This window comes from Cyprinodon tularosa, unplaced genomic scaffold (genome assembly GCF_016077235.1).
Source record: "Cyprinodon tularosa strain WSP-4 unplaced genomic scaffold, ASM1607723v1 ctg2048, whole genome shotgun sequence".
Lineage (NCBI taxonomy): Eukaryota > Metazoa > Chordata > Actinopteri > Cyprinodontiformes > Cyprinodontidae > Cyprinodon > Cyprinodon tularosa.
The window spans coordinates 1-13,656 of record NW_024038755.1 but is presented as its reverse complement, the minus strand read 5'-3'; the positions used below and the strand labels follow the sequence as shown (position 1 = coordinate 13,656).

The 13,656-nt window shown below is 37.1% G+C and overlaps 1 long non-coding RNA gene and 1 pseudogene across 2 annotated transcripts; one reads left to right on the top strand and one right to left on the bottom strand.

The window, feature by feature from the left end:
- The first annotated feature begins 335 nt into the window (after positions 1-335).
- On the top strand, positions 336-1,457 carry LOC119783446. Of its 2 annotated transcripts, XR_005280794.1 has the most exons (5): positions 336-579; positions 678-741; positions 946-999; positions 1,209-1,235; positions 1,341-1,457. It is a non-coding gene; the product is annotated as an uncharacterized LOC119783446 (long non-coding RNA). The 2 variants fall into 2 exon arrangements; XR_005280795.1 differs by lacking the exon at positions 336-579 and having other exon boundaries at positions 723-736.
- A 7,095-nt stretch (positions 1,458-8,552) lies between these two features.
- Positions 8,553-11,405, bottom strand: LOC119783445 (annotated as a pseudogene).
- Between the last annotated feature and the right edge of the window lie 2,251 nt (positions 11,406-13,656).

The following is a 13,656-nucleotide window of genomic DNA, read 5'->3' as shown; positions in this document are numbered from 1 at the left end:
AAAAACACAGATAAAAGAAATAAAAAGCTAGGGGGTTGCAACCTAAGACAGCAAGTTGACCATATCACATACAGACAATGTTTAAATTGCCTTTTACATTTCAGAATGTTGGATGGAGTGAATTACCAAAATAATGCAATAAAGCATGGCGTTCTACCTCTAAATCGCCATTTATGGATATAAAATTTGGCCATAAAAAGAAGCAGATTTATTAGCTACACAGTAGAATTACTATGGGTTGGTTTTTGTTTTGGGAAAAGTGACGTAATTTAACCTCGAGCGTGACCCTGATGTAGATGTAGGTGCGCATGCGCAATGAGCTGCTGTTCGGAGAAGGACCTCGCTGCAGCAAACAGAAAGGGGCGGGGACGGACCTTTCCGTCAGTCCCATACCTTATTTGGAAATGGGACTATTGCATTCCGGAAATGAAGGGGGCGCTATTTTCATAATCACTAGTATAAATGCCTTAAAGACGCGGGGTTAAGAGGAAAGGAAGAAGAAAGAAAGAAGTTTGAAAAGTTTTTGCACTGGTGTTCGGCACACGATCCATAATGCAAAACCCACAAAATCAACAAAAGGTAATTTTACCTTCTTAAAATTTTTTTCACATAGTAAATTAATACGCTTTTCTAGATTCAGTTTTTTAAGAAAACCTTCAATTTGTCCTTTTTAAAAGGTCCAGAGAAGAACTACAAAAGGAGAGAAAGCGGAAAAAAGTTAATGAGAGGGCAAAATGTGAGGTAAGCTGTAGCTAAAATTCATCACTTTGTTGTTTTAAGTCATAGAATTTGTATTATGTCCATTCACAGTGTACTTTTGTTCTATGCTTATTTTTTTAAGTCTGAAAGAAAATCAGTATAGAAGAATTAAAAGGGTTGAAGCAGTTTTGATGTTATTTGGATTTGCATTCATCTTTCACTTAGAACATATCTGTATTTTTACAGACTCTGTGTGCTGATGACCACACCTATGCCAAAGGAGCCGAGGCACAAATTGAGGTTCATTTTTTAAATTTACACATAACTAGTAATTTTGATTTGTGTATCTTTATGTGCAAATGAGACTAAAACCCTAAATGATTTTTTTTTTTTTTTTTTTTTTTAAATTCATTATTTGGACAACTTTTTTTTATATCATTAGAGATGAAAGGATAAGATACTGAGAGATATAAAGTATTAATTATTGTTTAATGCTCTTCACCATGCAGGTAGAAAGGATACCGCCAATCTTACAGGTAAGATTCATTCATAATCATATGTATCATCCATTCTTCCTGTATTACAGTCTTGCAATGCACCTGTTTTTTATTTTGTTTGTTTTTTTATTTTTTTATTTTCAGATGCGGAGGAGAGGAGAGTACCCTCGTTACTACTGTGATGGCATACCTGGACTTTGCCCTGAGTGCCAACATTGAATTCAAAGAAAATATAAGTTGCTTTCCACAATCTGTCACATATTGTTAGTTTTTTTGTGACATGCCATTTGAAATCGTTTCTGATAAAGAATATTTACCTTTTGGCTTGTGCAGTCCTCCTTTTTCATAATGTGTTCTTTCAATATTATTTACATTTTTGAAAGTTCCTTTTGTTGTAGCTCAGTTGATTTACATCATTTAGTTTTCATAGAAATGGTGTCGTTTCCACAAAGTTACATTGTGGCTGTAATTTGTTGGAGAGACAGTAGAACCAATAAAGTAGTTGTAAATATATTGTAACAGCGTTGTTTAACAATTGGAAAATTTTAAATGCAAGCAAAGCTAATAACTTGCAATATACAATGTTTCCTATACATTTTTGAACAATGACTGGAATCAATACAAATTTTCTTTACAAACCTGACATACAGACAAGTTGTTTATGTTTTAACAGTTAGAATCAACTTGTTTTATGTAATAAAAAATAAGTTGCAGAAACATATTGTTCAGATACAAACATAAGATTAAACGAGCAAAGCGAAGGTGTAATCAGGGTGGAGGTGATGGAAGCTCAGGTGAGGAGCAGTTGCACACATCAAGCTGGACTTTATGAAGGGTGAAGGACTTGAGACCGGCGCCGTTAGGCTGGGAGGGAGGCACCTGAGCAGGTGATTGGCTGAGCAGGTGAGATGAAGACAGACTTTATTCAAAAAGGTTTTCATGTAGAAAAAAGATCATTCTCTCTGGTCGTTACCAGTACAGTGTCTACTGCCGGGATCAGAAAGTTGAAGATTATTGTCAAATGAACTTTCTAAAACCTACTTTCTGTGCGAGTCTTTCCAGGTTGAAGCTACATTTAAGGTTTTAATTAATCACTTTGGGTTTTGCTACAATTGGATATTCATGTTTTTGGAGTGCAGTTCATGAATTTATTGCAATTGATAAAATTTATATGGTATTTCTAAATGGAATAGTGGGACACCAGTCAGTTTACTAGTTGAGCTGGAGTCCTTATAGGAGATAATAATTGAGCCAGGTCACCTGCAACCAAGTATATTCTAGTTACCGAATGGCACTTGTTAAAAGTTCAAAAGTCCTTTGGTTTGTTTGTAAATTATATTCACAATGAGAATAATAAGAAAAAATATTTGGCAAATAAACAACAAAAGTGCACCGTGAATGGACGTACTAAGTTGGCCAAAATTGTCGACTAAATATTTTACAGACCAAACCTCTTTTCCATCTAGTTCTTATTAAATAAGCCAAAGGCTATTATATTTTAGATTTTAACTTATTTATTTTAAGAGTACCGTTCACAACATCAAAATATATTATTTGAACTTCAGCACCAGCATGTATTTGTTTATATCTGTTTTCTTAATCAGCGATGGACTGGGGATCTGTCCAGGGTCAGCAGCCTTCATGACCCCACTTGAGGATAATTCATAAAAATTAATGGATGGATAAATGTGCTCTTAATGTAATGTACATTTGTCTCCAAAATATTGATTTTATTTTTTTTTTACGATTTTTGTTAGAGATATATAGGGTGTAAGGATAGATAAATACATCTCCATAATGATTCCTTATTGTTGCTTATTTTAGATTGTTTGTTACTAAGATAATTTTAAATAAAGATTTCAAAATAAAAAAGGGACATACCACGTGAAAGACATGCCACGTGACATATCACGTTTTGTAGCCTTTTCTTTACTGTTTAATTAGTATTTTTAATGTTGAAAGTGTTCTTGGGTGTTTTGAAAGGCGTTGTCAAATAAAATACGTTATTATTATTATAATTATTATGAAACGGTCGGTACAGGAAATAGTGTCACTAGCGCCCCCGTCAGTTCCGGAATGAAATGGTCCCATTTCCATATAAGGTATGAGACTGACAGTGGTCCGTCCCCGCCCCTTTCTGTTTGCTGCAGCGAAGTGTACTTCCGTAGAGCAGACCCCGCATTGACTGCCGTGGGTCAGGAATTACGGACGCCATCTTGGGGAGGTCGACCTGCTATCCTTACCCATAGACATAGTATAAGATTAGATACCGCATCGATCGCCTTCACCTATGAGCGCAGATGGGATTTGATGGCGCCATCTTGGGGAGGTCAACAGCTGCGCTCAGTGACGTGTTGAGCAGCACAGAATCAATTTTATACGGTGGCCCTGAGGTGCAAAACACTACAACATTAATGAAGCACAAATACAAATTCAAAAACACAACAACATTAACGAAAACACAACAACATTAACGCAAATGCACAACAACATTAATGAAAACACAACAACATTAATAAAAACACTACAACATTAATGAAAACACAACGACATTAATAAAAACGCTACAACATTAATGAAAACGCAACAACATTAATAAAAACAATACAACATTAATGAAAACACAACGACATTAATAAAAACGCTACAACATTAATGAAAACACAACGACATTAATGAAGCACAAATACAAATTAAAAAACACTACAACATTAACAAAGCACAAATACAAATTCAAAAACAAAACAACATTAACGAAAACACAACGGAAAAGGTATGTCCCAGTGGGTGACCTAAGAAGTCTCTGACTGGACCGGAAGTTATTTTGAACCGGAAGTTATTCTGGCTTTAACCTGTTTTTTAAAAACATGAATGTTCTCCATGATCCAAACCTTACTTTTGCTATTCGAGAGTATTTTGACTCAGGATATACATATGAGGTGATACTGGACATGCTTCGGACCAACCACGAAGTGTCAGTTAGTATGCGTACACTAAAGACTTATTTGAAAGAAGCAGGGCTGCATAGAAGAGGCAACTACTCTCCACTTCGGGAAGTGAGGCGTGCCATTATGGCCAAGCTGAGAGGACCAGGGCAATTATTTGGCTATCGGACCATGTGGCAAGTTCTCAAACAAAAACACAACGTGCGTGTTAAACGTGATGTTGTAATGAGACTGCTGAGGCAGCTGAACCCTCAAGGCATCGCTCTGAGGACTCGCAGGAGATTTACAAGACGCACCTATCACTCTATGGGGCCCAATTACATATGGCATGTAGATGGCTACGACAAACTGAAGCCATTCGGCTTGGCCATCTCAGGATGCATTGATGGATTTTCAAGAAGAATGATGTGGCTTGTTTGTGGGGCAACAAACAACAATCCTTCTGTCATTGCCCAGCATTATATAAACTGTGTCAAGAGTGTTGGAGTGATACCAATGAGACTACGAACAGACCTCGGCACAGAAAACGGGACTATGGCAGCAATACAGTGTACCCTCCGCCATGCGCATACGGATTATTATGCTGGGTCATCAAGCCACAGTTACGGATCATCCACAGGGAATCAACGCATCGAGTCATGGTGGTCTTTTTTCAGAAGAGGAAGGTGGGTACATATCTGTGTTTTTCAGATGTGAAGTACAGCGAAAGCTGATCACGGTCGGAAATCCATGGAAGCATACAGTCTGAGTTTAAAAAGGATTTGTAAAGTACACTATATTGCCAAAAGTATTTCCTCACCTGCCTTGACTCACATATGAGCTTAAGTGACATCCCGTTCCTAATCCATAGGGTTCAATATGACGTCGGTCCACCCTTTGCAGCTAGAACAGCTTCAACTCTTCTGGGAAGGCTGTCCACAAGGTTTAGGAGTGTGTTTATGGGAATTTTTGACCATTCTTCCAGAAGCGCATTTGTGAGGTCGCACACTGATGTTGGACGAGAAGGCCTGGCTCTCAGTCTCCGCTCTAATTCATCCCAAAGGTGTTCTATCGGGTTGAGGTCAGGACTCTGTGCAGGCCAGTCAAGTTCATCCACACCAGACTCTGTCATCCATGTCTTTATGGACCTTGCTTTGTGCACTGGTGCACAGTCATGTTGGAAGAGGAAGGGGCCAGCTCCAAACTGTTCCCACAAAGTTGGGAGCATGGAATTGTCCAAAATGTCTTGGTATGCTGAAGCATTCAGAGTTCCTTTCACTGGAACTAAGGGGCCAAGCCCAGCTCCTGAAAAACAACCTCACACCATAATCCCCCCTCCACCAAACTTTACACTTGGCACAATGCAGTCAGACAAGTACCGTTCTCCTGGCAACCGCCAAACCCAGACCCGTCCATCAGATTGCCAGATGGAGAAGCGCGATTCGTCACTCCAGAGAACGCGTCTCCACTGCTCTAGAGTCCAGTGGCGGCGTGCTTTACAACACCGCATCCGACGCTTTGCATTGCACTTGGTGATGTATGGCTTGGATGCAGCTGCTCGACCATGGAAACCCATTCCATGAAGCTCTCTGCGCACTGTTCTTGAGCTAATCTGAAGGCCACATGAAGTTTGGAGGTCTGTAGTGATTGACTCTGCAGAAAGTTGGCGACCTCTTCGCACTATGCGCGTCAGCATCCGCTGACCCCGCTCCGTCAGTTTACGTGGCCTACCACTTCGTGGCTGAGTTGCTGTCGTTCCCAAACACTTCCATTTTCTTATAATACAGCTGACAGTTGACTGTGGAATATTTAGGAGCGAGGAAATTTCACGACTGGATTTGTTGCACAGGTGGCATCCTATCACAGTTCCACGCTGGAATTCACTGAGCTCCTGAGAGCGACCCATTCTTTCACAAATGTTTGTAAAAACAGTCTGCATGCCTAGGTGCTTGAATTTATACACCTGTGGCCATGGAAGTGATTGGAACACCTGATTCCAATAATTTGGATGGGTGAGCAAATACTTTTGGCAATATAGTGTACGTCTAAACTCGCCCTGCGATGGACTGGCAACCTGTCCAGGGTGTACCCCGCCTCTCGCCCATTGACTGCTGGAGATAGGCACCAGCACCCCTCACGACCCCAATTGGGACAAGCGTGTAAGATAATGGATGGATGGATGGATGGATGGATGGATGGACGTCTAAACTCTTCATGTGAAAAACAAGTTTCTGGTGACTTTAGTAACATACACGTAAGCTATATGTTAGCCAAGTAAATTTTGCAAGTTCTGCAGTAAGTACTACAATACATATTTGTGATATTAATATTAGTATTACACACAGGTGGGTAGAGTACTCAAAAATCGTAATGGAGTAATAGATGTTACATATTTTTACTGTTTATAAATTAGGGAAGAGGTGCTACTTTTAAGCTTGTGCTTTGTTTATTGTTGTCATGGCAACTCCATAGGAAGTGCCTATTGAGTTGGCAATCACATTGCTGTCGTTTTGCTAGTTAACATGCCATATTGAATTAGTTTCAAACATTTATTTTCATAAGGCTTTAGCAAATATTTTTTTCAAAATTAGAATTTTTCATTCTTTGGTTACAGATGCTATACAAACGTTTTAGATTGTACGTGGAAAAGTTGGATGCGATATTCAGTTTGACATGCATTTAGAGCATGCTGTCAATGTTATGGACATGGAGAAAGACAGACAATCTTTCAATCATTTGAATATGAAAAAGAACAGAACCGTTTCTAATGTTGCAATGTATCCTCAGGTCTCAGTTTTGGATGGACTTGTTTGGAGATTTAAGAGACTCTGGAAACTTCAACGGAAGCCATGAACACCAGTGCTTCCTCAGATTCTGCTTCACAAGAGTTCTGCAGAAAGACCTGGATGAATGCAAAAATCTCTGGATTAACCACAGGATCCGGCCAAGCACACTTGCATCATGTCCTGGAGGGATTCCAAACGAACTCTATCTCTTGCCTCACAGGTAATTGACATCTTCACAAATAGAAATAATGCTTGACATTACATAATAATGCAGAAGTGCTGTTAGCACTAGTTAGGACATCTATTATCTATGTAGAAGTAACCTATAGCTGTTAATGTATAGTGTATCACAAAAGTAAGTACACCCCTCACATTTCTGCAGGTATTCAAGTACATCTTTTCATGGGATAACACCAACAAAAGCACACTTTGATACAATGAAAAGTAGTCTGATTACAGCTTATATAACAGTGTAAATGTATTCTTCCCTCAAAATAACTCTATGTGCAGCCATTACACTCAGACTACTTTTCATTGTGTCAAAGTGTCATTTTGTCAGTGTTATCCCATGAAAATATGTACTTAAATATCTGCAGAAATGTGAGGGGTGTACCCACTTTTTTGATTCTTTCTATACACTGTCACTGATAGTGCTCACTTATACCGTGTCATATAGCCAGCATAAAAAAACAGACAATTACAAGTACTTGTACTAAATATATTAAATATCCGTCACAATTCTATTACTAATTATATTCTGACTTTGCAGATATGGTTCAAGAGATTGTGGATTTCCTGTTGAGGACAGTGATCTGGATGTTTTCCCAGAAGCAAGTCAGGTGACAGAGTTGTGTGGTGATAAAGACATTGAGGAATACCTACAGCAATCCATGCAACAACATGGACAACAGCACTCACAAGACTGGGAGTCAGCGATGGAACTGTATTTATTCCTCAAACACATAGCAAGGCTGTAGACACAAACAACCTGAATAAAATCTTTTTTTTATTTGTTAAAGAACATCATAACATAAAGAACATCATAACATAAAATATCTATTTTTAGATAATATTTTCATATGATAGCCCTTCTAAAGTGGAAGTTTATTCATATTTATCAGCTCAAGAAGTAAACAATCCTTTTGGGCAAATTCTGTTATTTGAAACTGGTGTATGTCTGGTTCAGGCTCACAGTACGGGCATTTGTCAAAGCTCTACACTATGAAATTTTGTATCATCTTAAAAGGGGATACAATTGGCTTTCATTTAAGCCAAGTTTTGAATCTGACCAATTCAGATCAACCAAAGAGTTGAGAACTGAAATACTCAGACTAAGAAATCCGGAAATGTATACCCAATCTATACTAGTCTACCATGCAGTCATGTTTTGATGTGGTTATTATGGATTACATAATGGTAGGCTAATCTAAAAAACTGTATATGGTATACATTTCCAGATTTCTTAGTCTGAGTATTTCAGTTGTCAACTCTTGTGTCCCTGATGTCCCTGGATACCACTGGACTAAAAACAATGTTTCTTGGTAAGGCAAAAAGGATTCATGTTATTTAGTTTTAACAAGCTCTGGTGACCTCTGAGTTGGTCATATTCAAAACTTGGCTTAAATGAAAGCCAAGTGTATCCCCTTTTAAAATGATACAATAAACAATATTATGAACATATTAATTTCTATTACAAATATTATAATATTATGGACAATATTAATATTACAAATGCCTGGACCGTGAGCTTAAACCAGACATACACCAGTCTAAAAAAAATACATGGTCTGGCCCATGGAGCAATCATCACAAAACTAGCTGAATGCCAACAGCATTAGAACAAGACTGCCAAGAAATTTCTTCTGTCAGTTTCAGTAGCATCCGAATCCCGGAGCATTTTGTATTCCAAAGTCCATGTTAGCCCTAAAAGCAGCATAAGATTCCAAAAGTGGCAGCTTCAGTGTATTTACACAAGTGTTTGCAACAGGAAAGGGTGAATCACTCAAAAACTGAAGATGTGGGGATGGCATCATGCCTGCTGGTGGAATCGCAGTCAGACCTGTAGCAAACATCAGGATTTCTTCTAGAGATACAGCAGTGTTTTTCTCTAAAAAATTTAAAACAATGTAGTTAAAAGATAATGCATTGCACAAATTATTTATTTTTATGTATGCTTTCCTCCTAATAAAACAAACAAAAACAAATTTTTAGAATAAAACACAATCCGTCCTTACTAACCTTCGCAAGTAAATAATCTGCCCAGAAGACGATTGTTTTGCCCTCCTTTTGCCGTGTATTGGTTCCTACTGGGCTGAGATCTGGTTTAAACATGGTCTCCAAGTCTGAAGCAGTAAGGGCCTTGGCGGAGAAACATAGCACTGGGGACAGGACACTGGAATGCTGTTGCAGTGCAGCGAAAAAACCAAGACTTGCCAATCCATCTTTGAATCTGTTAAGGATAAAAACATACACACTGCACTTTATTCATAGCATAAATATGAAGTATTCTAAGTCCTGTGTAAATGTGAACCACATTGTAGTTCAATAGGTCTAAAAAGAAAAGAAAATTAAATATAAAAAGTAAAGCTAACCTTTCAAAGTGCTCAAAAATCATCATTAAAAGTAAAGATTTATCATTTCAAACTTTAAAAAAAATGTTTTTACTGTGCAAAAAAACAAAATTGTGTCATGCAACAGCATATTTTTATAAATCGCATTGAAAAATTGTTCCTGTGCCATACCTATGATTAATCTGTGTAATGGTGAACAATGATTAAAAATATATATTTATGATGACAAAAGAAGACGATACCTATTGTACATTAAATTCTGAATGGATGATAAAAGTGGTGAAACTCAGAATTTGGAAAGTATTGCTCAATATATTACAACATTTCACATAATTTTTCAGGACACACAAAGATGTGTTACCAACCAAGGATAAAAAACAAAATCAATTAAGGAAAGAAGCTTGTTAAATTTGATATCTCATTAAGTAATTTCATATCTATAATTTCATCATAATTTTTTATACCTTATTAGTTTTTCATAGTAAATTACAACATCATGATGTCAGTGGCAGGTGTGAACAACTGGAAATATGTCATTGATCTTGAGTATTAAGCATCAAACTTTAGAATAGTTTTTAAATCTTTATAACATAATATATTAATAGCTCACTGTTTAGTAATTACCGTTGAATGGCACTGTGGTTTCTGTCAAGGATGTACCATCTGAGATACTCGTCTACAAAAGCTTTCTTCTCAGAAGTCTTCACACTTCTGAAACAGCCAGCAGTTTGGAACATCCCGCTGTTTTGAAAAATTGCATTTACGGGAGCTTCATCTGATTCAGCTTCCAGGACCTATAAAACAAGCAGTTTATTATAAGAAAAAGTACAGAACTATCAATTTGACAACTTCTTTGTTATGAATACAAAAAATAGCATAAACATTTTGTGCGTTTGTGATTTCACATTTGTTGAGACAAGCTGAAATTGGGCCTTTCAAAACAAAAAGATTTGTCAAGCTTTGAGAAAATGAAATTACTATTTTGTTGTAATAATTTCATAATCTTAATTTGAATGTGAAAATAATCTCCAGTTGGCATACAATAAATCTACTCTCTAAACATAGGTCATTTCCTACCTGTTTTAGAACTTTCCCTATCTCCTCATCTTGAACATCTTCTACAGTGGCGCTGAAACTTCCCTAGCATGTAGTGGACCAGGTTCTTTGAGAGAAAATGTGGTGCCGGTCCCCCATGTACAATAGATACGGCAATCATCTTTCCTGCTAAAAAATACTCATCTTCCCTGGCAGCTGTTGTACAGAGCACAGATTTACTGTGGGTAATTAAATCTTAGATCAGCTTATGACGGACACATATACAGAAGAGGATTAGGGCCACTGGAAAAATAAAAAAAATATTTAACTGATTTTTTTTTATTCTATTTCTAGATTAAAGTCAGAATTCTGACTTTAATCTCAGAATTCTGACTGAATTCTCACATAAAAAAGTCAGAATTCTGACTTTTTTCCCATGTTAAACTGAAATAAAATGTAAAAATCTGTTAACTTTTTTTTTTTTTTTCAGTGGCCCTAATCCTCTTCCGTACACATTAGCAGATTTTTCTGCAAATATTTATTTTAGAAGTACTACCACTTCAGTAACCCAATAATGACTCACCTCTCGAATTGCACACGACATATCAAGCTTCTAGGGGACCATCAAAGATAGGACGACTTCTCAAACTGGCCATAAGAAGCGTGAGAAACTCAAGCCTTGGGCCACCTGAGTCCAACCCTTCCTCCAAACAGCCAGCATCATCGTTAAATTTGATGAACATGTCGTTCTTGTCAGAGTATGTGCTCCTCTGAAAGCCCCGAACAGCTCCATCCCACACATCAGTACGACATATATTGAACCGGCTGACTTTCTTGTGGTCTATGTTCTTGGCCAGTTCTGCAATAATATCGTGTGGCTGCACATTTGTTTTTCTAGAAAAAAAAAAAAAAACTTATTTTAAAACAGTTGATTGATCACACTTAGCATTATGTAATTACATTCAGGACCAGGATGTGGATTAATTTAAAGCTACAGTGTGTAACTTTTAGTGACATCTAGCGGTCAGACTGCAGCAACATGAACATCTCCCCCCTACCGCTTCTCCCACCCAACAGTACGGCGAGCGTTACGGGACAAAATGTCTTCCACGACGTCCACATCACCTACCTTCTCAAGTGATGAGGTTTGTTTACATAGATAATTTTACAGAAAGTATTTCATTAGTCTGTGTAGGGTATAGATTTCATGTAGACTTAAGATAATAAATATATCCATTATTTTTTCTAAATCGTTGTGACATTTTGGAGATCTCGCAATCACTAGTTTGTTGGCTCTGCGCTTGCGTAGCGCAAAGATGTCTGCCTCCATGGCTGCGAGACCCGCTCCTATGTAATTATAAATAACGAATTCTAAGGCAACGCAAATATTAAGGTTAAGAGGCTGAGCTCGTAGATGATAAATAACATAGTCATGTATAATATATTACATTTCTGACTGTATACTATGGAGAGATATTTGTGCCATCGGTTTGAGCGCGCAGGAACCAATCCGAGCGCGCAGTGAGACAACACGCGCGCGCGCAAAACCGGTCTGGCGCGCGCTCAACTCTGAAAAACCCTCTCAACACACTGTTCTCGCGCTCAGTTTCATCTCTGCGCGTGCTCGAATCCGTCTCTGCTCGCGCTTGCTCTCCTGCTCTCTCTCCGCGCTCAACACCAGCTGTGCGCTCGGCTGTTTCTCCGCTCGCTCGACTCTCTGCGCTCGCAACTTCAGCAATGTATGTAAATGAACCATACCATCAGCCAATCACACTCAGCTTCTTTTCATCCAATGAAAGCATTCCTTCCTTCTTCTTCTTTTCTATCATGGCGGTTCGCAAGCAACTTCAAGGTGCATACCGCCACCTACTGTTCATGAGTGTGTAGCAACATTGTTTTACATCTATTAAATTCTATTTTTTAATTTTGCATTCTGAAGATAACTAAATAATGCTTTCCTTAATCTATAAACATCCTTTATATTTCCTTTATTTCCCAATAATCCTTTAAGACTCCATTCTTGGCCTGTCATTTCAACTACTCTTCTCAATTTTTCCCTTTCAGGTTCATATGTTTTACAGTTCATTAATATGTAAGCATTCGTTCCAAATACTACATCCGGTTAGATGAAAAAAAAATAAATAAATAAATAAAAACACAATCAGGAAAATCAAACTACTCTTACAGTTATTTTGTCAACATTCCTAAGATAGTACTATAAAATGTCTTGAATTATCTCAAATAAACTTCAGTAAAACAGTTATTAGATCATTGCCTCATCCATCTCTTTTACCTGCTATTGACATGGATTTAAATTTGCTGTTTTAAAAGAAAAATAAGGAGGATATTTCAGGTTCAAGTATGGTTCAACAGTATATAGATAATGTTTTGGATCATATTGGCCTTACTCTTAGCTTTTGTGGCGGGTGTTTCTTCTTTTTGTTGTTTTTTATGGAGGTTGGCAAACAACAATTACCGCCACCAACTGAAAAATCCTGTTTATCAAATTATTCTTTTTAATATATATAATAAAGAATAACCCTCTTATTTAGAGTCCATCTGTAAAAGGTCTTCTAAATAATAATTGTTAAATTTCAGATCAGGTCTGCTGTCTGAATAATTGCGTTTAAATTAATATAACAGTCGCTGATCTAAATCAGAGCAAACTAAACTTCTTAATGGAACGATTTCTTCAATCCATTGTAAGGCCAATATGATCCAAAACATTTCTCCTTTGTAGGCTGAATTCCATCACTGATTCTTTTACCCCATTTAAAAATAAATTATGAAACTAAAACAAAACACCATTCCTAATATTGGAATATTTGAAGCTCCATAAAAAATTTGACATATCCATAATATTTTTTATCTATATATTGTTGAACCATACTGGAACCTGAAATATCCTCCTTATTTTTCTTTTAAAACATCAAATTTAAATCCATGTCAATAGCAGGTAAAGAGATGGATGAGGCAATGATCTAATAACTGTTTTACTGAAGTTTATTTGAGATAATTCAAGATATTTTATAGTACTATCTTAGGAATGTTGACAAAATAACTGTAAGAGTTGTTTGATTTTCCTGATTGTGTTTTTATTTATTTATGTATTTTTTTTCATCTAACATGTGTTTTTTTCTATTTG